At 44.8% G+C, this 26,733-nt stretch overlaps 1 pseudogene; it reads right to left on the minus strand.

Moving 5' to 3' along the window:
• Positions 1-626: 626 nt before the first annotated feature.
• Positions 627-26,733, minus strand: part of LOC133381516 (zinc finger protein 11-like) — a 29,739-nt pseudogene continuing 3,632 nt past the window's right edge.

A 26,733-nucleotide genomic window follows, 5' to 3' on the forward strand; every position in this document is an offset into this window, starting at 1 on the left:
ACCCACTGAGCCACCTGCAGCCCCTCCCTGGGGGTTTGGCCTCTCCTGGGGGCTCAAGACTCCCCCCCCCACCGCACCCCACCACCGATTGTGGGAAATCGGGCCGAGAAGGCTCCGCGCTGGTTCTGCTTCTGAGAGAAGGGAAGTCGTGCTGGTCTCTGCGTCACCATATCCGGAAGACGGGCGGGATCCGAAGGCCAAGGCAATCCAGCCACTTTTGTCAGTTCTCTGCAGCCTCCGGCCCTGGGAGCCCCTAAACCCAAACGCACCAAGTGGGGAACTCACCAGATGCCATGGGTGGCTGCAGCGTCTGGGAAGCACACGTGGGAAGCCAGGCAGGGCGGGGCTTCGGAGGGAGGGGCTCCTGCTCAGGAGGGGACCGCCTCTTCCTCCTCCCCTTCCTCTCTAGGAATCGAGCGCTGTTCACGTTAACCCTGAGCAGGGCAGCCAGTTAGGATTCCCTCGCTCTGTCTAAAGCTGTTTTGCAACTGTTTTTATACTTGCTTTATGGTTATTGGATCTTAAATGGCTTTACTTCTTGTCGTGAGCGCCTTGGTTTCCAACACTACCTCACAGGGTTGTTGGAAAGACTCCATATATACACACACACGCTAGAGATGTAAAAATACATACAACCCAGATAATAGTTTATTGCCAAAACCAATTGGCCATTGCAGAACTTTTTTTAAAAAAAGTATTCATTTCCTGCCAAATAAAAGCAGTGATACCTCAGTAAGCCCTGCCTCACTGCTCAAAAAAAAAAAAAAGGATCAGAGGGGAAGAGAAAGATTTACAACACAATCCTTTTCCATGCATTCAAAAGTTCCATTGATTTTCAGCACAATCCTAACCACATCTACTCAAATAAAGTCCTACTGAATTCATTGGGGTTACCTCCCAGGTATGTGGAATTGGCATTGCAGCTTTACTCCCAGAAAAGCTTCATATTGGGAAGGTTTTCAAAACAGGTTATGAATAAGACAAATAAATTGCCCTCTTCCAGTAAAATGTAAACTTGGTAGAAAAGCATAACCCTGCAGCATGTACACTTTTTAAAACAAACTGGAGCAAGTTCAGTGGAGGGCAACAAGGACGATCAGGGGACTAGAAACAAAGTCCTATGAGGAGAGACTGAAAGAACTGGGTATGTTTAACCTTGAGAAAAGAAGACTGAGGGGCCATATGATAGCACTTTTCAAGTAGTTGAAAGGTTGCCATACAGAGGAGGGCGAGGATCTCTTCTCAATCATCCCAGAGTGCAGGACACAAAATAATTGGCTCAAGTTGCAGGAAGCCAGATTTTGGCTGAATATCAGGAAAAACCTCCTAACTGTTAGAGTGGTACGACAATGGAACCAATGACCTTGGTGTTTGCATTTTGACAAATTTGTAGGGCACTACAATATCTCAGAGAGGAGTTCAGGTCTCCTGCTCCCCTGGTGCATTCATTATAGCTGCCCAATTTCCCTGTGGTCTTTCCTGCCCTTAGCTGGCACGGCTGCCATAGGTTCTGGAGTATTAAGACTTCAATCTGTAGTGGAAATTCTTGCAAATTAGATCAAACTATTCCACAGACCTGCAGGCTGCCACAGATTGCCCTGAGGCGGGGATTCCGTGGGCAGGATCCCCCCGAGCAGAATCCAGAGCTGAGCTTGGGTTTATGTGCAACGGCTCCTGACTGTCCCTTCCCAAAATGCTTTCTTCACCTGGCCACCAGGAGGGGCTGTGGAGGTGTGTGTGCTGTGATTGTGTGCAGGGGCTCCTGGACCTGACTGGGCCTTTCTGTGTTTTTCAGGGGTGGCCGTGCCTCAGAGTCCAGGTAACATCCCTCGTGCTCTTTGATTGACACTCTCCAGCCCCCCCCCTCAACCCCCTCTGCTTGGGGTGACCCTGGAACAGTCTCAATTGGACGTCGGCTATTATCAAAGGTGCTGTGGACTTAAGAAGCACAAGTATAGGGCGAACGGGACAAACGAGCTAAGCGGAAGGCACGTCAAGCAAATCCTCATTGCATCTTTCAAGAAGTTGGGAGTGGCATTTATAGATGGTCCATGTTTTACAGGCGTACAATAAGGTCAGTAGTACAATGGCGGACATAGACAGCAAGACCACCCGTGCCCAGAACTGTGCAAAGGAGGGGAATGTGTTATGCATACGCAGAGTAACTCAGCGGTTTATGTATTTACCTTAGAAGCATCTCTCGGTGTGAGGCAGGTTGGCCTCCATGGCCTTACAGGAAAATGGGAAAAGGGGGGTGTTTCTTTATATATATGTTGGTCTCTTTCACACTAGTGTGAATAACTGTTGGATATGCTCCCTACTCCCTGTCCATGGGGAGAGAGGCATTGCCCTTCTACCCATCCCTACGACTGAAGAGAACATCACTGACCCCCATTTTTATGTCTATGGAATGGAAATGGTTAAGCACAAATTCTACCTGGGACATAGCCCCTGTGGCTCAACAAAATGGGATTTGGCATGTCCTGCCAAGATTGGGTGAGTTCTGTTTTTTTGGAAAACAAGACCAAAGGAAAGAAAAGGACTGGAGAAATAACCATACCCAGAATCCCACTTTCTGCCGACATTATCATGATTTTCATGCTTCCTATAACTATTCAATTGATAACATGATCCATTGTTCGGCCTTGACCAATTCTGGTGGTCATCAGGCATGGGATTATAAATACCTGAACGATTGGGGAGCGTGTTTTCGGAACCAGACTACCAACCCTCATGATCCAGGTGGTGGTGTCCCTTCGCAGGGAATAGCTGGCCCCTACTACCAAAGGTTCCATAAGTTCAACCATGGAAAACATGGTCTTTCCCCCTTCCACAAAGGCCCATGGGAAGCTGTAGCAGGACATGATTGGGTCTGTGGAGATAGTCTATAAAGTATTGCCAAAATAGTGGATTGGCTCCTGCTATGTTGCCTGGCTTATACCAGCTGTCAGGGTCACTCAGGTACTCACAGTTGGTAGAGTCAGCAACAAGAGAGCCTCACCAATCAGAGAAAAAAGAGAGAAATCAAAACCTGCTCGCCACTCTGCACAATGGGACATAGAAAACCACAGGCCCTTAATGATGGGCTCAGTAATAGGGTGGTCTTTCTTGCCTTGGCTGGCACGGCCGCCGTAGGTCCTGGAGTATTGAGACTTCAATCTGTAGTGGAAATTATTGCAAATGAGACCAAAGAAGCTCTTCCTGTGGCCTCTAAGGCTATAAAGACTGTACCCGCAACCCAAACCCAAATAAGGAAAATGGTTCTCCAAAACAGGATGTCGCTGGACTATTTGCTTGCTACGGACGGAGGGACTTGCGCCATCATTGGGAGGGAATGTTGTTGCTACATAAACAGTTCAGCTGGAGAGATTGAATCCTATGCCAACTCCATAATATATCATGCTGAGAAAATAGCAGAAGTAGCTTATGTTGACCAGAGTATTGATTTTGATTGGTGGGGATGGCTACCGAATCTAGGTGGGTGGCTGGGAGGCCTAGTAAAAAATCTACTAAAATATGTTATAATGAGATTATGCTTGCTGGTGCTCATATATGTAACAGTCCAGCTGGTGTTATGTTGTATTGGACGCTGTGTGTCAAAGACTACTAAGTCCATCACAAAAATGGATGTTTGAATGATGCACATGGAGGTAACAATGACAGAGGGGGAGGATGTAGAGGAAGTAGATAAAGTAATACATGAAATGTCATTAATTGAATATGGCAGCTACAAACTGCCGGGGGGGATACAATGGGGGAAAACTGGACAATGGAGAGGCCATTTTGGCTTCTGCAGCCACCTTGGCCTCAGCATCCATCTTGGGTGCTCACCCATCTCTGTAAAAGCAAAAACCTCTCTGTCTCTGCAAAGGAAAAACTGACAGGCCACCAAAATAGCAGGTGAAGGGAAGTGGAACAGTCTGTGGTTAAGCTAAGAGAAGAAGAGTGTCGGGGGTCTGAAACTCCCCATAAAAATCCTGTTGGTAGCCCGGCTTCCCCGTATGGATCCTTTCATGCCCAGAAAGAGTTGAATTCTGCTTAAAGCTTTTTCCACATTCAAAGCATTTATACATCTCTTCCATTGAACAGATGCTTTGATGTGCCTGAAGGTAGCCATTCTGATGAAAGGTCTTTCAACACTACAAGCATGTATAAGGTTTGTCCCGTGTGACATCTTTGATGCACAGTAAGGTGGCTACTGCACCTGAAGCTCTTTGCATACTCCAAACATTTATAAGGTTTTTCTCCTGTGTGACATCTTTGATGTTGAGTAAAAGCGCTACTCCATCTGAAAGTCTTTCCACACTCCAAGCATTTATAAGTTTTGTCCCCTGTGTGACATCTTTGATGCACCGTAAGAGTGCATCTCTCACTGAAGCTTTTTCCACACTCGATGCATTTATAAGGTTTGTCTCCTGTGTGAGTTCTTTGATGCGCAGTAAAGCGGCTACTCCACCTGAAGCTCTTTCCACACTCCAAACATTTATAAGGTTTGTCCCCTGTATGAGTTTTGCGATGTGAAGTAAGTTGGCCACTCTGACTGAACCTCTTTCCATACTCAAAGCATTCATAAGGTTTGTCCCCTGTGTGACATCTTTGATGCGAAGTAAGGTGGCTACTCTGTCTGAACGTCTTTCCACACTCCAAGCATGTATAAGGTTTGTCCCCTGTGTGAGTTCTTTGATGCGAAGTAAGGTTGCCACTCTGACTGAAGCTCTTTCCACACTCCAAGCATGTATAAGGTTTGTCCCCTGTGTGAGTTCTTTGATGCAAAGTAAGGTTGCCACTGTGACTGAAGCTCTTTCCACACTTCAAGCATGTATAAGGTTTGTCCCGTGTGAGTTCTTTGATGCAAAGTAAGGTGGCCACTCCGACTGAAGCTCTTTCCACACTGCAAGCATGTATAAGGTTTGTCCCCTGTGTGAGTTCTTTGATGTGAAGTAAGGTCACCACTGTGACTGAAGCTCTTTCCACACTCGAAACATTTATAAGGTTTGTCTCCTGTGTGAGTTCTGTGATGCAAAGTAAGGTCGCCACTCCGACTGAAGCTCTTTCCACACTCCAAGCATTCATAAGGTTTGTCCCCTGTGTGACATCTTTGATGCGAAGTAAGGTGGCTACTCTGTCTGAACGTCTTTCCACACTCCAAGCATGTATAAGGTTTATCCCCTGTGTGAGTTCTTTGATGGGCAGTAAAGTAGCTACTCCACTTGAAGCTCTTTCCACACTCGAAGCATTCATAAGGTTTGTCCCCTGTGTGAGTTTGTCTCTCCTCTTGTCTCTTTGCTCTATCTTGACTCCTCAGTTTCTGCTCCTGCACCTGCTCCTCAGCTTTTCCCAGTGATACTTCGGATGGTTCTCCCTCAGCCTTGACCCCCCAGATGTATCCTGATGGAATGAAAAGGAAAGGTGATAAAATGCTGTGGAGAAATCCTGTGAATATATTATGATTTGTACTTTGAAAACATATTTCTGGGAGCTCTGTTGATATCAAACTGTCAAAGCTCCAAGCCTTGTACAGAGTTATTTTAGCAGTAGGTACTTGGTCAGAGGTTGTGAAAAGAGATGCAGAGAGAGAGAATTGTAACAAAAAACTGCTCTCTTGTTCCTCCATTTAAGGTGAACAGCCAAGTACTTATGCACAGCTGGAATCTACAAACCTAGGATGGATCCTGTCTGACAGGAACATGGTCCTTTCCACTGCCCAGAGGGAAGCTTGCATCCCCTCCCTCCCTCCCAAAATGTTAGCCCCCTATTACCTGCAACATGAGAAAGTGCTGGAAGATGAGACCCCAAGGTCAGATGTCACTCTGTGAGCTACTGGGGAAGAACAAAGTAAAAGTAGCGCTGTGACTAAAGACGCAGCTGGGTCAATGCCAAATGGAAGCCCAGAGGCTGATGCGCATATATCTAAAAGGAGAGTCCAGAGTTGTGCGACGTACACAATAGGAACATGGAATGTGAGAAGCATGAACCAGGGAAAGTTAGAAATTGTCAAGCAAGAAATGGAACGCATCAGCATTACAATACTTGAATGAGTGAGTTATGATGTGAATTTAAATGGATGGGAATGGGACATTTTCAGAGAACTACAAAATATTTTATGCAGGAAATGAGAAATTAAGAAATGGGGTTGCTCTAATAGTGAGAAGTGACATAGCAAAAGGAATTAGGAACTATAATGCAAAGTCTGAGTGAGTGATATCAATCAGATTTAATGGGAAACCTATCAACATAACCATCATCTCAGTCTATGCTCCAACGGCAAACACAGAAGAAGAGGACATTGAGAGATTTTACGCAGAAATCAGGAAAGATTAAAGGGAAATTTAGACCAAGCGTAGGGATGTTGAATAATCAACAGGGGAACACACTGACTGACCAAGATAAAATAAAAGGAAAATGGAAGCAATACGCTGAAAAACTCTATAAAAGAGATGCAAGGATGACAGATTCATTCACGGAGGAACCCTATGATGAAGAACCAGAAATTTTAAAATGTGAGGTGAAAGCTGCTTAAAATACTTGGAAGAAACAATCACTAGGAATAGATGGCATACAAGCTAATGAGACTGAATCTGTCCAAATGTTTACAAAAATCTGTCAACAAATATGGAAAACTAAACAATGGCCCATTCATAAGGTCGCCATAAGTCGTATTGACTTGAAGGAACATAACAACAACAAACAAAAACAATGGCCCACAGACTAGAAGCATTCAATACACATTCCAACTCCAAAGAAATGGGATTCCAGGGAATGCAGTAATTTTTGAACTATTGCCTTAATATCCCATGCAAGTAAAGTAATGCTCAAGATTCTACAACAAAGGCTCTTACCATACATGGAGCGAGAAGTGTCAGATGTTCAAGTTGGTTTTAGAAAGGGAAGAGGCACCAGAGATCATATCGCAAACATACGTTGGATAATGGAAGGGGCCAAGGAATTCCAGAAGGAAATCACACTGTGTTTTATAGAAAAGCTTTTGACTGTGCAGATTATGAAAAACTCTGGAATGCTTTAAAAGAAATGGGGGTGCCACAGCATCTGATTGTCCTGATGCGCAACCTATACTCTGGACAAGAGGCTACTGTAAGGACAGAATAAGGAGAAACCGATTCGTTCCCCATCGGAAAGGGTGTGAGACAGGGGTGTATTTTATCACTCTATTTGTTTAATCTATATGCAGAACATATCATACAGAAAGCAGGATTGGACCAAGATGAAGGAGGTGTGAAAACTGGAGAGAAAAATATCAATAAGTTAAGATATGCAGACATACCATATTACTAGCAGAAACCAGTATTGATTTGAAACGAATACTCATGAAAGTTAAAGAGGAAAGCATAAAAGAAGGACTACAGCTGAATGTCAAGAAGACTAAAGTAATAACAACAGAAGATTTATGTAACTTTAACGTTGGCAATGAGGACACGGAACTTGTCAAGGATTATCAATACCTTGGCACAGTCATTAACCAAAATGGGGGCAATAGTCAAGATATCAGAAAAAGGCTAGGACTGGGGAGGGCAGCTATGAGAAAAGGTCCTCAAATGCAAAGATGCATTACTGAACACCAAAGTCAAGATCTTTCAGACCATGGTATTCCCGATCTCTATGTATGGATGTCAACGTTGGACAGTGAAAAGAAAAATCAACTCATTTGAAATGTGGTGGTGGAGTAGAGCTTTGCAGGTACCATGGACCACAAAAAAGACAAATAATTGGGTGTTAGAACAAATTAAACCAGAACTAACACTAGAAGCTAAAATGATGAAACTGAGGTTATCATACTATGTGTGATGGAGGGGAGTATTATATATATACAGGGACATCACAGTGGTCCCCCCTGCCAATCATCAGGATTAGGGCCTGTGCTTTTAAACTTGTTTCTAAATGACATGGATTTGGGGTGAGAAGCGAGGTAACCAACTTTACTGTTGATATCAAGTTCAGGGTGATTAAAATAAAGAGGGATTGTGAGGAACTCCAAAAGGAACTCTCCAAGCAGGCTTGGGTATTAAAGAGCAAATGAAATTAAATGTAAGTGAGCGTCAAGTGAAAAATCCTAACTGAACCGGTGGTGACTGACAGGAGAGAGACCTTGAGGTCATAGCGGATGCCTCAATTAAGATGCTGATGTTATAGCTATTTAATTGGTGATTTCCATGTGAGGGATCATTAAGACACAGATTGAAAATAAAACTGCCAATATCATAACGCCATTATACACATCTAAGATGTGATCCTGCTTGGAATGCTGTCTTCAGTTCTGGTTGCCTGACCGCAAAAATAGCATTCTAGAGGCAGAAGAGGTAGAGAAATGGGCAACCAAAATGCTCAAGGCTCGCAACATTGGGGGATTTTTGCAGTAAAAAAGGGCCTTCTCAGTGGTGGCCCCCGAACTATGGAATATTCTTCCTGATGAGATACGCCTGGCGCCAACATTATTATCCTTTCGGCGTCAGATAAAAACCTTCCTCTTCTCACAGGCATTTTCAGCATTTTAGTAGTATTTAATATGCATTTTAGTGTGTGTTTAATTATTTTTTAATTCTTGATATTTTTAACTTATTTTTAAACTGCTTAATATGAGGTTTTAATTGTATGTCAGATGTTTTTTACCTGTTGTAAACCACCCAGAGAGCTTCGGCTATGGGGCGGTATATAAATTGAATTAATAAATAAATAAAATAAATAAATATGATCACACCAGACATTTAAAGCACATTCAACACAAATGTAAAGCACACGGCTTCCCCCAACAAATCCTGGATAATAGTTTTTCCGTACTGCACTACATTCCCAGCACCCTTCATAAACTACAACTCCTTGGACTCTTTGGAGGAAGCCATATGCTTTCAATGTACACTGTGGATGTACCATAAAGGTGCATGGTGTGGAGAAACTGGATAATCCCATCTGATTTAGTAGGGAACTTACACCTGGAGTGTAGGACGAGGGAGGGAAGTAACTCCCACCAATTTGCACTCGTTTCAGAAAAAGTCACTCGCTAAACAGTTTCTCTGCCAGGCTACCCTAAAACAAGGAGGGCAGGGCCACGTTTCTGCTTTCCTGAATTAAATGGCAACCTTAATTCTAACAGAACAGGAAACTGGGGAGGGCTGGCAGAATGAAGGTATTGAAAGAATAGCCTCACTATTAAACTATCACAGCTGAACCAAAGGACAAACGAGGACAGATGAAGAAGCGGCCCATTTAGCGCACTGTTGTCTACTTAGCTCTGCTCTGACTACAAAGCGCCCACATCTGCAAGCTTAAGGCCACGAAATTCATCACCAAAACCACCGATGTGCCGAGGGATGCTTCGATCCGGCCCAACACAGCCAGCCCAGGTCAGGGGAGAGGCAGACGGGATGGGGCAGAGCTGCAGCCTCCGATCTGGAGGGTCTGCGGGGGGACTCAGCCTTTCCGCCTTCCCGATTGCAAACCTTTGTTCCGAGGCTCCCCCCACGCAATCTCGCTCGCCAACATCGCTGCGCAGGAACAAGGGCTCCTCCGGCGCTTCCAGACTGCATTTTTTGCTGAGAAGCGGGGCAGGAAAGGGAAGTCCTTCTTTTGCGCTCTTTCCTTGGGTTCTGTCGTCGTGTGTTAACCCTTAAAGAGCTCCCAGCAGAGACAGAGTTCTTAACGGGTGGGGCTGGAGGCATTATCAGGCTCCGGTTCCAAGCCTCCAGCCCTGTGAGTCGGCCAGCAGCTGGCTCTGGGAAGGCCGCCCTGCCGGTGGGCGGAACGACCGTCCTTGGCCCAGCGGTGGTGGCCCTCCCTGCTCTTGTCCCACCAGTGAGCTGCCTGCCTGGGCCGGGGTTTGTAAAGGTTTTCTTGGGAGGTCGCTCAGGGTCCCGTAGTATCTCCAGGTAGGCTGGGAAAGACTCCCTGCCTGTAATCTTGGAGAGACACTGCCAGTCAGTGTAGGCAATGCTGAGCTAGGTGGACCAATGGTCTGAAGCAGAATAAGGCAACTTCCTATATTCCCTAACTTATTTCGGTGACTTTTTCAAAGCCGTTGCTACAACACAGACGTTTTGTTTAATTGTGAATGAAATATCTTATTACTGTGATCCATTGACATATTTGGCAATCTTTTGGTTTTGAACTGGTCCCGTTCAGAGTGAGCTATGTTGTGGTGTATTAAATTAAATTGGAACTCTGCAGTTCCTGGAGTTTATGACCTGGTAGAGATAATGAAATTGAAGGATCTTAGAGTATGATGTGGAGGAAGAGAACAAAGAATCCAAAGTTCTGTGATTGTCATCATCAATTAATGATGGACTAACTTTCCCTTCACCCCAGCCGGCATGAGTGATGGGGCTACGGACACAGTGGTGCCACTGACCGGTTGGCCTCTGAACTGCTCCTTTTGCCAATTTACCTTTTAATACAAGAAGTTTGTTTTCTTTCACTTGAGGTTTCCTGAGTTTGGTCCCTGTGATTAAAAGATTGCCAGTTTTCCGTAGCACTTTCTATTCAAAAGATCCCTTCTGTGTCACAGTAGTTGCACGTCTGAATAGACATGTGTGTCAGCGTGGTGATAACATCAGTCACTCATTGTATTGAGACCTGGACTGTCTTTTTTCTTCCCTTTTCTTATTTTCCCAGATGTTATGCAAACTCGTCAGCCTGAGAACAACACACCACCTCTCCCTCTAGCTGCAGTCTACCACCATTATTTGCATGTCTCACTAGCTAGGATTGGCTTTTAAGAGGGAAAAATAGAAGCTCTGCTCCCTGGTGGCCACCTCCATACAGGGTGAGGGTCTCCCTTGCAGATGTTAGCTGCTCCAGCCTTTTCTCTCCCTTCACCAGCTGAGGCTGCAATCTGAGGCATCTTCCCCCCCCCAAAGGTTTCTCTCAGCCCCCTTCTCGGTCCCCTGCCTTGCCATTCCTCCTCTGCAGCCTCCCCAGGGGCCCAAATGCACAACAGGGGAGGGGGGCTCACTTGGAAGCCCCCCCTCCTATCTCTTTCCTCTCCCGGAATTTCATTTTGTTCATTTTAACCCTTAGAAAGTCAGCCACTGGTATGATCTCTCAATGGGAGCCGAGGAGGAAAGAGGCCTTGCACAGAACAGAAGAAGACGGGGAGCTCCTACCCTTTACAGAGTCAGAGCATTGGGGTCCACCTAGCTCAGGATTGTCTGCACTGACTGGCAGCACCTCTCCAGGGTTTTCAGCAGGAAGTCTCCCCCAGCCACACCTGGTGATGCCACTGAGACTGAACCTGGGACCTTCTGCATGCAAAGCACGTGCTGTACCCACTGAACTACCTGCAGCCTCTAACTGGGGTTTTTGACTCTCCTGGGGGCTCAAGACTCCCCCCCCCAATTATTATTATTTAAATTTATATCTTGCGCTTGCTCCCAGTAGGAGCCTAGACTGGCAAAAAACACTAAAAACATTCTAAAACATCATAAAAAAGAGACATTAAAATATATTAAAACAAAACATCTTTTAAAAAAGCTTTAAAAACATCTTTAAAAGCAATTCCAACACAGATGCAGACTGGGGTAAGGTCTCTGTTTAAAAGGCTTGCTGAAAGAGGAAGGTCTTCAGTAGGTGCCAAAAAGCTAAGCGATGGCGCCTGCCTAATATTTAACGGGAGGGAATTCCACTAGGGTAGGTGCCACCACACTAAAGGTCCGTTTCCTATATTGTGCAGAACGAACCTCCTGATAAGATGGTATCTGCAGGAGGCCCTCACCTGCAGAGCGCAGTGATCGACTGCAGAGATAAGGGGTAAGACGGTCTTTCAGGTATCCTGGTCCCAAGCTGTATAGAGCTTTGTACACCAAAACTAGAACCTTGAACTTGGCCCAGTAGGAAATGGGCAGCCAGTGCAGTTCTTTCAGCAGCAGGGTGACATGTTGGCGATACCCTGCCCCACTGAGCAGTCTCGCTGCTGCATTTTGCACCAGCTTCAGCTTCCGGACCAACCTCAAGGGCAGCCCCACATAGAATGCATTACAGTAATCCAGCCTAGAGGTTACCAGTGCGTGGGCAACAGTGGTCAGGCTATCCTGGTCCAGACACAGCCGCAGCTGTCTTACCAGCCAAAGCTGGTAAAAGTCACTCCTAGCCACGGAAGTCACCTGGGCCTCTAGCAACAAAGACAGTGTGCGTTCAATTTATTTTGTATTGGGGGAACAAGAATTTCATAGGCCCAGTTATTGGCTATCTGCTGCTCTTCACATATTTAATATCACATTTATATTCCTTCTGTCCTCCAAGGAGCGCTTGATGGTGTACATGAGTCTTCCCGACTCTTGAATTTTGCTGCCTTCCACAATGGGCTGCAGCCAGCTAAGTTGTACTCAGACTAGACCTCTTGCTGCTCCCCAAATCCCCCTCCTCTCTACGGACCCACTTCAGCTCATTTTAACCCTTTGAATGCCAAACAGCTGGACCACCGCTCTCTCCCCTGCTCTCAGATTGGGAGCCAAAGGAGGAGGCATGCCTGCGCGGGGGTGGGAAGTTGAGCCTCTCCAGGCCTGCTGGAGACTCAGCGGCACTCCAGGTTCCCAAAGGAGAGGGCCATGCGGCAGGGGAGGGGTGAGTGGGGAGGGGGCCAGAGAGGGTTGGGGGCAGAGCAGCAGAGTGGCTTCACCCTCCCTCCCGCCTGCCTCCTCCAGGCGCCCTCTGGGCCCTGTCGCTCTGAGGGGAATCGGGGCCTCCTGAGATGTTGCAGCTCCTTTCACAAACTAGTTTTGAAGTGGTTTTGCCACCTTTTCCCCTCAAAGGCAGACCTCTGTGGCTGGGCTTTGTCTCACAATTTTGACACGTACAGTGTTCTCATTTTATTTTTGATAATTTCCAGGTGAGGCTCAGACCTCATTATTTTATTCTCATTATATCCAGATTTTGAAGGAACTACAAAAACAGAAAAAAAGATTCAAAATGAACAACTGTGTCATACCGTTTAGCATTATACATCATCATACCTGAAGTGTTTTAACCAAGTAGGTCTCACCATAACAAACGGTGGGTCGATGTAGGTGGTGTTGAGGCAGCCTCTCAGGGCACTGATTTATGTTGATTTTTTTCATTATTTCATTTTAATGTACACATCCTGTTTGAATAATCTAACATATTATGCAAATTGGTGATATACTATTCCAAGCTGAAATACAAAATTGGGCTAAGTGGTATACTAGCTTGAATTATTAATATAATTTTCATGATATCTTTTAAAACAACCAAAATTTACAATTTATAATCAGTGCAGACATATAAGTCTCTCATAAATATGTCTCTAACCAAACGCATTTATATGGATTCTCTCCTCTGAATTCTTTGATAAGAAGTGAGCTGCATCTTCTTACTGAAGCTTTTGATGTAACAGCCATTTTAGCAGATATTTTTAATACATTTTATTTCCCTCTTCATGTTCCCATGGGCTGATTGTATTTTATTTTTCATGCATATACTGATCCTTATATTTTTCCCTTTCCCAAGATTCATATATGTCACATGCTGATTTCTCTTGGACTGTGTTATTCCTACATCTTTCATAAACTGAAATGCATTCATTGCTCTTCCGCTGATATATTTATTTATTTATTTAATTTATTATTTAATTTGTATCCCGCCCTTCCTCCCACCAGGAGCCCAAAGCCCTCTCTATGGATTCTTCTCTTTGTGAATTATTTGACGAGAAGTGAGCACATCATCTTACTGAACCTTTTTGGTGTGATTCAATATGTGTATGCTCCTTATCCGGCAACCAAGTTGAACCTACTGGATCAGGCGAAACAGAAGCCTCTGGGAAGCCCACAAGCAGGATCTGAGTGCAAGAGCACTCTCCCCTCCTGAGATTTCCGGCAACTGGTATTGTGTCAAGAAATGGAACAACGATTGATCAAGTTGGCCCTATCTGTCACCTGGGGGTAGGTTTTCTAAACTCCACACATTCATATGGTTTTCCCTCTTTGTGAATCATGAAACCTGTGCTTCTCCAGAATCTCTTTCAACAATCCCAGCATTGGTTAAAACAGTTTTTTTCCTATGTGAATCCTTCGATGGGAACTGAATCTGCTTGAAGCTGAACCTCTTTCCACATTCCGAGCATTTCTACGGTCTCTCCCCAGTGTGAATGATTTGGTGGTAAGTGCAGCCTTCCTTGTAGCTGAAGAGCTTTTTACATTTCAAGTATTTTTTTCTCCAGTATGAATTTTTTGATGAGTGGGATGTAGAAATCACAGAATCAAAGAAAAGTAGAGTTGGAAGGGGCCTATAAGGCCATCAAGTCCAACCCCCTGCTCAATGCAGGAATCCAACTTCAAGCATACCTGACAGGTGGCTGTCCAGCTGCCTCTTGAATGGCTCCAGTGTTGGAGAGCTCACCACCTCCCTAGGTAATGCGTTCCAGTGTTGATGTTAACTGTCTAACAATCAGGAACTTTTTCTTGCTGTTCAAGAGGCAGCTGTCAGGTATGCTTTACTTTGGATTCCTGCATTGACCACTGACTTCACCCACTGACTAACAAGACTGACAGGCAAGAGAAGCCAGGCTGGCTCATTTCACAGAAATTGCTTGAAAGGGTACCTGTATCTTTTGCTCCATAACTTTCTTTGTGGAAGGATAGAGTCTTTCTTTAAAAACAAAAAGCTCAGATTCAATCTGAGCAACTTCCGGGGGGGAACCCCTGCAGGCTCCGAAGACACCAGCAGGAGACAGGTTGGTGATCCCTGTTGTACAGTGAAATATTAATATGGTATCCCCCTTTGTGAATTCTTTCATGACAACAGAGGCTTGTCCTACTTCTGAAGCTCTTTCCACATTGCAGTCATTTTTGTTGTTACTCCCCGGTGAATTCTTTGATGGGACATGAGATATTTCTTGTAAGTGAAGCGCTTTCCACATTCCAAGCATTTATATGGTTTCTTCCCAGTGTGAATTTTTTGATGGGCAGTGAGAATTTTCTTATAGCAGAAGCTCTTTCCACATTCCAAGCATTTGTATGGCTTCTCCCCAGTGTGAATTCTTTCATGGACAGTGAGATTGGACTTCTGTTTAAAGCTCTTTCCACATTCCAAGCATTTATGTGGTTTCTCCCCCGTGTGAATTCTTTGATGGGAAGAAAGTTTAGAACGGTCACTGAAGCCCTTTCCACATTCCAAGCATTTGTATGGCTTCTCCCCAGTGTGAATTCTTTCATGGACAGTGAGATTGGACTTCTGTTTAAAGCTCTTTCCACATTCCAAGCATTTATGTGGTTTCTCCCCCGTGTGAATTCTTTGATGGGAAGAAAGTTTAGAACGGACACTGAAATCCTTTCCACATTCCAAGCATTTGTATGGCTTCTCCCCAGTGTGAATTTTTTGATGGACAGTGAGATTGGACTTCTGTTTAAAGCTCTTTCCGCATTCCAAGCATGTATATGGTTTCTCCCCAGTGTGAATTCTTTGATGGGAAGAAAGGTTAGAACGCTTACTGAAGCCCTTTCCACATTCCAGGCATTTATATGGTTTCTCCCCGGTGTGAATTCTTTGATGACCAGTGAGGACTTTCTTGCAGCTAAATCTCTTTCCACAATCCAAGCATTTATATGGTTTCTCTCCAGTGTGAATTATTTGATGGGCAGTGAGTTGACACTTCTGGTTAAAGCTCTTTCCACATTCCAAGCATTTATGTGGTTTCTCCCCAGTGTGAATTCCTTGATGGGAAGTTAGGTATTTCTTGTAGGTGAAGCTCTTTCCACACTCCAAGCATTTATAGGGTTTCTCCCCAGTGTGAATTCTTTGATGTACAGTAAGTTTAGAAAGGAAAGGAAAGCCCTTTCCACATTCCAAGCATTCATATGGTTTCTCTCCGGAGTGAATTATTTGATGGGCAGTGAGTTTGCCCTTCTGATTAAAGCCCTTTCCACATTCCAAGCATTTATAGGGTTTCTCCCCAGTGTGAATTCTTTGATGGGCAGTGAGACTACACTTGGACTTAAAGTTCTTTCCACATTCCAAGCATTTGTGTGGCTTCTCCTCAGTGTGAATTATTTGATGGGAAGTGAGATATTTCTTGCAGGTGAAGCCCTTTCCGCATTCCAAGCATTTATAGGGTTTCTCCCCAGTGTGAATTCTTTGATGGGCAGTGAGTCTATGCTTTTGGTTATAGCTCTTTCCACATTCTGAGCATTTATATGTTTTGTCATCCGTGTAAATTCTTTGATGCAAAGTAGGAGAGGATTTTCTGCTGCAGCTCTTTCCACATTCCACACATTTGTATGGTTTTTCCCCTTTGTGGTTCTTGCAGTGGGCTTTGCATTTGCTTTTAGAATTGAGACTTGTCCAACAACAAAAATATTTACTCCATTTGTTTCTGTTATGTGTTTTTTCTTGGACTGCAGTTTTATGGTAGCCACTGCCCCGACAAGCAGAAGCTTTATTCCTCTTCTCTTCTGCTTCAGTTTTCCTTTTCTGCTCTTTCCTCTTTTTAGATCTCTCCTGTGTCTCTTTCCCACATAGTTCTTCCTTATTCTTAGCTCCCAACTTGTCTACTTCTGCAATGAAGAGAGAAACTGATAAGAGCTTGAGGGAAGAAATGGATGCTCAAATCACTGAACAACCTCAAATAATAGTTCTGATAAAGGAAAACTGAAAGAACCTTGGTGTGTGAGAGATCTACCTCAGGTTTAACAGTCTCTGTTGTCTGGCATTCACTGACAACTGGAGTGCTATAAACTGTTGGATTTGGACCATGGAGATCTGGGTTCAGCTCCCAGTCAGAGGTTAATCTTATTGCATGATCTTGGCCAATCACCCTTTTTCAGCCTCCCTACAAGGTTGTACGGATAAATAGAACCAAAGAAATTTTCTGAACTATTCGGAGCAATGCAAATGTGAGACAATAAAGTAGGGAGGCCCATTCCCTTGATTGCTTCCAGTATTGGAGAGTCCACCACCACCCTAGGTAATTGGTTCTATTGCCGTACCGCTCTAACAGTTAGGAAATTTCCCCTGATGTTCAGGCAAAATCCACCTTCATAAGAACATAAGAAGAGCCTGCTGGATCAGGCCAGTGGCCCATCTAGTCCAGCATCCTGTTCTCACAGTGGCCAACCAGGTGCCTGGGGGAAGCCCACAAGCAGGACCCGAGTGCAAGAACACTCTCCCCTCCTGAGGCTTCCGGCAACTGGTTTTCAGAAGCATGCTGCCTCTGACTAGGGTGGCACAGCACAGCCATCATGGCTAGTAGCCATTGATAGCCCTGTCCTCCATGAATTTGTCTAATCTTCTTTTAAAGCCATCCAAGCTGGTGGCCATTACTGCATCTTGTGGGAGCAAATTCCATAGTTTAACTATGCGCTGAGTAAAGTACTTCCTTTTGTCTGTCCTGAATCTTCCAACATTCAGCTTCTTTGAATGTCCACGAGTTCTAGTATTATGAGAGAGGGAGAAGAACTTTTCTCTATCCACTTTCTCAAGGCCATGCATAATTTTATACACTTCTATCATGTCTCCTCTGACCCGCCTTTTCTCTAAACTAAAAAGCCCCAAATGCTGCAATCTTTCCTCGTAAGGGAGTCGCTCCATCCCCTTGATCATTCTGGTTGCCCTCTTCTGAACCTTTTCCAACTCTATAATATCCTTTTTGAGATGAGGCGACCAGAACTGTACACAGTATTCCAAATGCGGCCGCACCATAGATTTATACAACGGCATTATGATATCGGCTGTTTTATTTTCAATTCCTTTCCTAATTATCGCTAGCATGGAATTTGCCTTTTTCACAGCTGCCGCACACTGGGTCGACATTTTCATCGTGCTGTCCACTACAACCCCGAGGTCTCTCTCCTGGTCGGTCACTGCCAGTTCAGACCCCATGAGCGTATATGTGAAATTCAGATTTTTTGCTCCAATATGCATAATTTTACACTTGTTTATATTGAATTGCATTTGCCATTTTTCCGCCCATTCACTCAGTTTGGAGAGGTCTTTTTGGAGCTCTTCGCAATCCCTTTTTGTTTTAACAACCCTGAACAATTTAGTGTCATCAGCAAACTTGGCCACTTCACTGCTCACTCCTAATTCTAGGTCATTAATGAACAAGTTGAAAAGTACAGGTCCCAATACCGATCCTTGAGGGACTCCACTTTCTACAGCCCTCCATTGGGAGAACTGTCCGTTGATTCCTACTCTCTGCTTCCTGCTTCTTAACCAATTTCTTATCCACAAGAGGACCTCTCCTCTTATTCCATGACTGCTAAGCTTCCTCAGAAGCCTTTGGTGAGGTACCTTGTCAAACGCTTTTTGAAAGTCTAAGTACACTATGTCCACTGGATCACCTCTATCTATATGCTTGTTGACACTCTCAAAGAATTCTAATAGGTTACTGAGACAGGACTTTCCTTTGCAGAAGCCATGCTGGCTCTGCTTCAGCAAGGCTTGTTCTTCTATGTGCTTAGTTAATCTAGCTTTAATAATACTTTCTACCAATTTTCCTGGGACAGAAGTTAAGCTAACCGGCCTGTAATTTCCGGGATCCCCTCTGGATCCCTTTTTGAAGATTGGCGTTACATTTGCCACTTTCCAGTCCTCAGGCACGGAGGAGGACCCAAGGGACAAGTTACATATTTTAGTTAGCAGATCAGCAATTTCACCTTTGAGTTCTTTGAGAACTCTTGGGTGGATGCCATCCGGGCCCGGTGATTTGTCAGTTTTTATATTGTCCATTAAGCTTAGAACTTCCTCTCTCGTTACCACTATTTGTCTCAGTTCCTCAGAATCCCTTCCTGCAAATGTTAGTTCAGGTTCAGGGATCTGCCCTATATCTTCCACTGTGAAGACAGATGCAAAGAATTCATTTAGCTTCTCTGCAATCTCCTTATCGTTCTTTAGTACACCTTTGACTCCCTTATCATCCAAGGGTCCAATTGTCTCCCTAGATGGTCTCCTGCTTTGAATGTATTTATAGAATTTTTTGTTGTTGGTTTTTATGTTCTTAGCAATGTGCTCCTCAAATTCTTTTTTAGCATCCCTTATTGTCTTCTTGCATTTCTTTTGCCAGAGTTTGTGTTCTTTTTTATTTTCTTCATTTGGACAAGACTTCCATTTTTTGAAGGAAGACTTTTTGCCTCTAAGAGCTTCCTTGACTTTGCTCGTTAACCATGCTGGCATCTTCTTGGCCCTGGCGGTACCTTTTCTGATCTGCGGTATGCACTCCAGTTGAGCTTCTAATAGAGTGTTTTTAAACAACTTCCAAGCACTTTCGAGTGATGTGACCCTCTGGACTTTGTTTTTCAGCTTTCTTTTTACCAATCCCCTCATTTTTGTGAAGTTTCCTCTTTTGAAGTCAAATGTGACTGTGTTGGATTTTCTTGGCAATTGGCCAGTTACATGTATGTTTAATTTAATAGCACTGTGGTCACTGCTCCCAATCGGTTCAACAACACTTACATCTTGCACCAGGTCCCGGTCCCCACTGAGGATTAAGTCCAGGGTTGCCGTCCCTCTGGTCGGTTCCATGACCAACTGGTCTAGGGAATAGTCATTTAGAATATCTAGAAACTTTGCTTCTTTGTCATGACTGGAACACATATGCAGCCAGTCTATGTCCGGGTAGTTGAAGTCACCCATTACTACCACATTTCCTAGTTTGGATGCTTCCTCAATTTCATATCTCATCTCAACGTCTCCCTGAGCATTTTGATCAGGGGGACGATAGATCGTTCCCAGTATTAAGTCCCTCCTGGGGCATGGTATCACCACCCACAACGATTCTGTGGAGGAGTCTGCCTCTTTTGGGGTTTCGAGCTTGCTGGATTCAATGCCTTCTTTCACGTATAGAGCGACTCCGCCACCAATACGTCCTTCCCTGTCCTTCCGATATAGTTTATATCCAGGGATAACCGTATCCCACTGGTTTTCTCCATTCCACCAGGTCTCCGTTATGCTCACTATATCAATGCTCTCCTCTAAGACCAAGCACTCCAGTTCTCCCATCTTGGTTCGCAGGCTCCTAGCATTAGCGTACAGGCACTTGTAAGCAGTGTCTCTCTTCAAGTGTCTTTGGCACGTGTGGTTAGGCCTGTGGTAATTTTGCTCTTCTGAATTTATATCCTGTGCCCCTGCTCTCACAATGCCTATTTCTAGGCCTACCCCTTTTAAAATTTCATCATTTCTTTGGTTTTTATCCCAGGGGGGAGGTTTATTCCGAACCGGACCTTTCTCAGCTCCTGTCGGGTTTCCCCCCTCAGTCAGTTTAAAAGCTGTTCTGCCACCTTTTTAATTTTAAGTGCCAGCAGTCTGGTTCCATTCTGGTTCAAGTGGAGCCCGTCCCTTTTGTACAGGCCCGGCTTGTCCCAAAATGTTCCCCAGTGCCTAACAAGCTGGGCCTGTCTGCCTGGTCCTGCGCGTGGAACCGGTAGCATTTCAGAGAAAGCCACCTTGGAGGTCCTGGCTTTCAGCATCCTACCTAGCAACCTAAATTTTGCTTCCAGGACCTCATTTCTGCATTTCCCCATGTCGTTGGTGCCAACGTGCACCACGACCACTGACTCCTTCCCAGCACTGTCTACCAAACTATCTAAACGACGGGCGATATCCGCAACCTTCACACCAGGCAGGCAAAACACCTTGCGGTCTACACGCCCATCACACACCCCACTGTCTATGTTCCTAATGATCGAATCACCCACTACAAGGATCCCTCCACCCCCTGGAGATATATCCTCGGCCCGAGAGGATAGCTGCTCATCCCCCAAGGAATGGGTCCCTTCTAAGGGATCGTTTCCCTCTTCCTCAGCTGGATGCTCTCCTTCCCCGAGACCATCGTTGTCCATGATAGCAGGAAAGCTATCATCGTTGGAGTGGGACACAGCTATAACGTCCCTGAAGGCCTCCTCCACACACTTCTCTGTCTCTCTCAGCTTTTCCAGGTCCGCCACCTTGGCCTCAAGGAAATGAAGTCGTTCCCGGAGAGCCAGGAGCTCATTGCACCGAGAGCACACCCACGACTTCTGTCCAACAGGCAGATAGTCGTACATGCTGCAGGCGGTGCAAAACACTGGAAAGCCCCCACACCCCTGCTGGCTTCTTACCTGCATAGTTTTGTTTAAGGTTTATTACGTCAATGGGTTGGAGACTGCGGTTTAGTTGAGGTCAGGGAACAGACGGGCAGAGTGGGGGGCCCTGGCCTCCTCGCCCTGCTGCCGAACTCGCTCTGCTGCTTAACTTGCCTTGACGCTTTGTCAGCTGGGGCTCCCTCTAGCTCGTGGAGTAGGTTCCCTCGCTAGGGTGCTCTGACTTTATATGTGTGGCTGGTTCCTCCCAGCTACTGCTGCCAGCCAATGATGCGTTACTTGAGGCTGATGGCTATCAGCTGGGGCTTAACTCTTTAGTATTCTCTCAGGCTTCCTTCCTGAGCGAGGGGCGGGGCTGTTTAAGCTTTTGACTGCTTTTAATCTCAGCAAGGGGCTGTGCCTTCCAGGCAAGTCTTTTGTGTTTGTTGTTTTCCCACCTAGAACAGCCTGACCTTTCTTTAACCTAGGGAAACAGAGCTTGTGGTTGTGTTTCAGGAAGGCTGAAGCTGCCCTTTTTAGCAAGGACTGAGCTGACTCTCTCCCTGTATGTATCGGTGGAGTTTCCTTTTCCCCCTTCTCTCCAACTGGAATTTAGCCTTGTTTACAGTGTCCCCTGAAGCTTTCCTGCTAGGGTGGTGTTGAAAACTAGCTTTCTATACGCTTCCTTCTCCTAGGATCTGTCTCCTAAGATATAGGTTCTTTCAGGATTTGGCTCCTAGCTCAGGGTGACCTTGGGCTGCCCTTATTAGTTATTGCTCTGAGCTGTTTTACTTCAATTAAATAATGGAATAAATGGGAGCTACTTACCCTCTTTTCGCTCTGCTGCTTAACTCGCCTTGACGCTTCGTCAGCTGGGGCTCCCTCTAGCTCGTGGGCTTTAAGTTGAGCCCATTATTTCATGTTCTGCATTCTGTTCTCTATTATTCCAGAGTGCAGGACATGGAATAATGGCCTCAAGTTACAGGAAGCCATATTTCAGGTGAACATCAGGAAAAGCTCCTAAGTGTTAAGAGCGGTACAACAATGGAACCAATTACATAGGGAGGTGGTGGGCTCTCCAACGCTGGAGTTATTGAAGAGGAAGCTGGACAGCCACCTGTCGTGTATGCTTTGAGTTGGATTCCTGCATTAAGCAGGGCGTTGGACTCGATGCCCTTATAGGCCTCTTCCACATCTACTATTCTATGATTATATGATCCTTCAGTGGCAGAACAAGTTGTTTGCAAGCAGAAGGTCGCAAGGTTAATCCTCCACTGGACTAGTTGGGCAATGGCTATGGCAGGGCTCTTGAGGTGGGATTCCGAGACAGCTCTCGTCTGGATTTGTATTTATTCTTAGTCTTTTCGTTTTCTCAGGCAGAGTAAAATATTGGTTGTTCTGATTACATCGTGGTTTTAACATCTTGTATTGATGTCTAAACTTTTTTTTTTAGTCCTTGTGAATTTTTGTTCAGTGGGAAGTGAGATATACATGTTTTAAATCAATAAAAATAGGTAAACATTATTAGGCAGAAAGAAGGGGATTTGCTTTGCTGTAATTTAGGGAGTGCGAAACAATGCTGTATGTTTGAATATGCACATATGCAGACACAAATTGCAGGAGGGGTGGCTCCATACTGGCCAAGTCCCTTTTCCTGTGAGGGTTCCCCTTCCCCCCAAAAGATGTTGAAATATAGGAAATGTGCAGATATAAGGAGGGCTTTTCTTGTTGGCTGAGTCCCTTTTCCTATAACAAGGACAGCCAATGTGGTGCTCTCCAGAGTTTCTTAAGACTTCCATTCCCATCAGTACCAGTCAGCATGGACAATGGTCACAGATGATGGGAGTGAGAGCTTCAGCAATCTCCGGAGGGCTCCATGTTGGCTACTCCAGTCTGACAACATTTATCCCCAACCTTCCCCCCCAAAAAGAAAGTATGATGCACTGCCACCACTCTGCTCCAGCTATGGGAAAAGAGATAAACTAAGCAGGAAGCTTTGGACGTGTCTTCACAAAGCCCCACATGCAAAAAGTTAGACCTTGTGAGCTATCTGAGAAACCAAATTGGAGCTCAGCTATGCTGTGGTAGCATGTGGGGAAATATTTTAGTGAGCCACAGAATTGCTTTTAAAACTAAGTGTGAAGGCAAAGATCCAAACATAACACACCATGTGTGGCTTCCTTTGCACTTGACCCTCAAACTGCCATTAGTTAGTGCACAATGATGCAGCCAGACTGCTGACAGGAGTGAGACCCTATCAGCATCGAACACCTCTGCTCAGAGATCTGACCTGGTTGCCAATTTGTTACTCGGCCAAGTTCAAGGCACTGCTACTAGCATACAAAGGCCTTAACAGCTTGAGACCAGTTTACTTGTGAGACTGCCTTACCCCACGTGTGCCCACTCGAACACTTCACTCTGCTGAACAGGCACGGCGACAGGTGCCATGTAACAATCGTTCTGCACTCGCAAGAAATTGTTCTTTTAGTATGGCAGCATCTACTCTTTGGAACTCCCTGCCTATTGACATCAGGCAGGCGCCTTTTCTGTATTCCTTTTGGCACCTGCTTAAGACTTTTCTGTTTAGACAAGACTTTCCAGACACATAGATGTTGATCTGTTTTAAACTGTTTTAGTTAATAGATATTTTAATTGTTTTAAATGTGTTTTTAATTACATGTTTTTCCCTGCTTTACTGATAATTTTATTTTTTGTAAACCACGTAGAGATTTTTAACACTGAACCGCTATATAAATATTGTTATGTAAATCATAACATAATCATAAATTAGAGAAATCAAAGGGAAATTCAAACCAAGAGCAGGGATGTTGAGTAATCAACAGGGGAACACACGGACTGGCTGAGATAATATAAAAGGAAGATGGAAGCAATACACTGAAGAACTCTATAAAAGAGATGCAAGGATGACAGATTCATTCACGGAGGAACCGTATGATGAAGAACCAGAAATTTTAGAATGTGAGGTGAAAGCTGCTCTTAAAATACTTGGAAGAAACAAATAACCAGGAATAGATGGCATACCAACTGAGTTGCTACAAGTTACTGAGACGGAACCTGTCCAAATTTTGACAAAAAATTGTCAACAAATATGGAAAACTAAACAATGGCCCACAAACTGGAATCATTCCATATACATCCCAATTCCAAAGAAAGGGGATCCCAGGGAAAACAGTAATTATTGGCCTAAATATCCCATGCAAGTAAAGTTATGCTCAAGATTCTACAACAAAGGCTCTTGCCATATATGGAGCAAGAAATGCCAGATGTACAAGGATTTAAAAAGGGAAGAGGCACCAGAGATCATATTGCAAAGATACGTTGGATAATAGAACAGACCAAGGAATTTCAGAAGAAAATCACTCTGTTTTATAGATTACAGCAAAACCTTGGATTGTGTAGATCATGAAAAACTATGGAATGCTTTAAAAGAAATGGGGGTGCCACAGCATCTGATTGTTCCGATGCGCAACCTATACTCTGCACAAGAGGCCACTGTAAGGGCAGAATATGGAGAAACTGACTGGTTCCCCATTGGTAAGAGTGTGAGACAAGGGTGTATTTCATCACCCTATTTGTTTAATCTATACGCAGAACATATCATACAGAAAGCGGAACTGGACCAAGATGAAGGAGGTGTGAAAATTGGAGGGAGAAATATCAATAATTTAAGATATGCAGACGATACCATACTATTAGCAGAAACCAGTAATAATCTGAAACGAATGCTGATGAAAGTTGAAGAGGAAAGCACAAAAGCAGGACTACAGCTGAACGACAAAAAGACTAAAGTAATGACAACAGAAGATTTATGTAACTTCAAAGTTGATAATGAGGACTTTGAACTTGTCAATGATTACCAATACCCACCAACTGATCCCAAGAAGTTGCAGCAGACGTTGCACTGGACACCTCATTAGGGACTCCAGTAGATGTGGATGGCGCATCAAGGTTGCTACGGGGGTGAGCTACTTTTCCTCAAAGTGCTTTGCAAACAATTGACAGAGGCCCTCTGAAGGGTCTAAAACTCCATTTCCTGGAGTTGATGTCAACAGACTCCTGACAATATAGAAAAGCTCCACTGAACGGCTACTTGAGGATGCGATGGAGACAGAGAAGTGGTTCTTCTTCGCCACTCTCACCACCACACGTTATGTTTTACTCATGCCTGATCAATCTCACAGCATGTCTTTTGCTGCTTACGCTGTAGCCGTCATTCAGCCTGTCTCATTGCCGTTAGTTCACAGGTGTACCAAGGTGCAAGCTGGACTCCACAATACCGGAGAGGGCACTCAAGGGCAACCGTGTTAAGAGCCCAACACATCTCGTTGTTCCGCAGTGTGACAAAGGCTTCAACAAGGTCACCTGCTCTACTGGAAACTCCCCTGGGGCATTCAGGAATCCAGTGGATTCCATTAGCCTCTGGGGTCAGGCCATCTTAATCTGTCTACTAAGCCTGCAGGGGAGGATTGAGGCCATAAATCTAAGCCTCACCAGGAGTGAAGAGTGTTTAGAAGGGCATAATTGGAGGGTGCTGTTCAGAGAGAATAAAATAGCTGTGCATTTAAGGTTAATTGCAGAGGGGTAAAAATCCCAGATGAGGTAGGTGGCATTACATCACAATATTTGGGTTCCTCACATGAAGGAATATTGAGTTTCAAAACAAATATTAGTGGGCCTTACCAAGAAAGGCCAGAGTCCCACAAATCTCCTCCATGACTTCCTTGTGCAAAGCTCTCTGGTCAGGATCCAGCAGAGCCCGCTCCTCTTCCGTGAAATACACAGCCACATCCTCCAAGGACACGGGAGCCTGAAAGGCAAGAAAACATTTGCTCCTCATAGAAAACGTGTAGATGATCTACTACCTGCATTCACAAGTTAGTTCAGGTGAGGTGGCTGGTCATTATTCTCAGGACTGAAATGGCATTCACAGCTTTTGTTGAGGGCAGCTTTGAGAGAAGCAAAGAGAAGGAGGGAAATTCATTCAGGCCCAGGGAAGTGAGCAGGGGACAGAGAGGCACCCAGGCTGCCCCAGACTCTCTCCCCTCTGAGTCTTCCCCCTACCTGATCTAGGGCGACAGCAAAAGCTTCTCCACCAGAAAGGGGAGATGGTCTAGTAGGTGTTGCCGACATCGTTCCATCACCTGTGAGGGGAAAAAAGGGCCCAAAGCCATTAGTATATGCTATTCTCAGAGATTAAATAATATAGGTCTAACTGCATAAGGGTCTTATCAGCTGAGTGAGTTTAGGATGTTTATTCACAGTTTATGTTTCAGTTGTGTGATAAAACATCTCTCCCCATTTGGACTCTTGGCTAAAAATCAAAGTCCTATGTACAAAATCATGATGTGATGTAAATAGGAGCATTTCTGAGCCTTAGAAAAGGCTGGAGACAAGATTAAAGGAGTCGAAGTCAACAGAGAGATACCAAATGGAGATACGCCCCATTCATCCTTACCCAGCAGCCTCTGCCTGGGGTCTGATCGAGTCCTCTCTGCCTGTTGGAAATCAGTTCCTATTTCCCCAAAGACACCCTTTTCCTGAAACAGCATAATAAGAACTCAATAGCAGGATTATAAAAGGACTGACAGAAGCAAAACCCAGAAGGGTATTGGATATCAGGGGTAGCCAAGGTGGTGCCCTCCAGAGGTTGCTGGACTTCTTTTTGCATCAGCACCAGCCAATGGGATGAATGATCAGCAAT

This window comes from Rhineura floridana, chromosome 3, assembly GCF_030035675.1.
Source record: "Rhineura floridana isolate rRhiFlo1 chromosome 3, rRhiFlo1.hap2, whole genome shotgun sequence".
Lineage (NCBI taxonomy): Eukaryota > Metazoa > Chordata > Lepidosauria > Squamata > Rhineuridae > Rhineura > Rhineura floridana.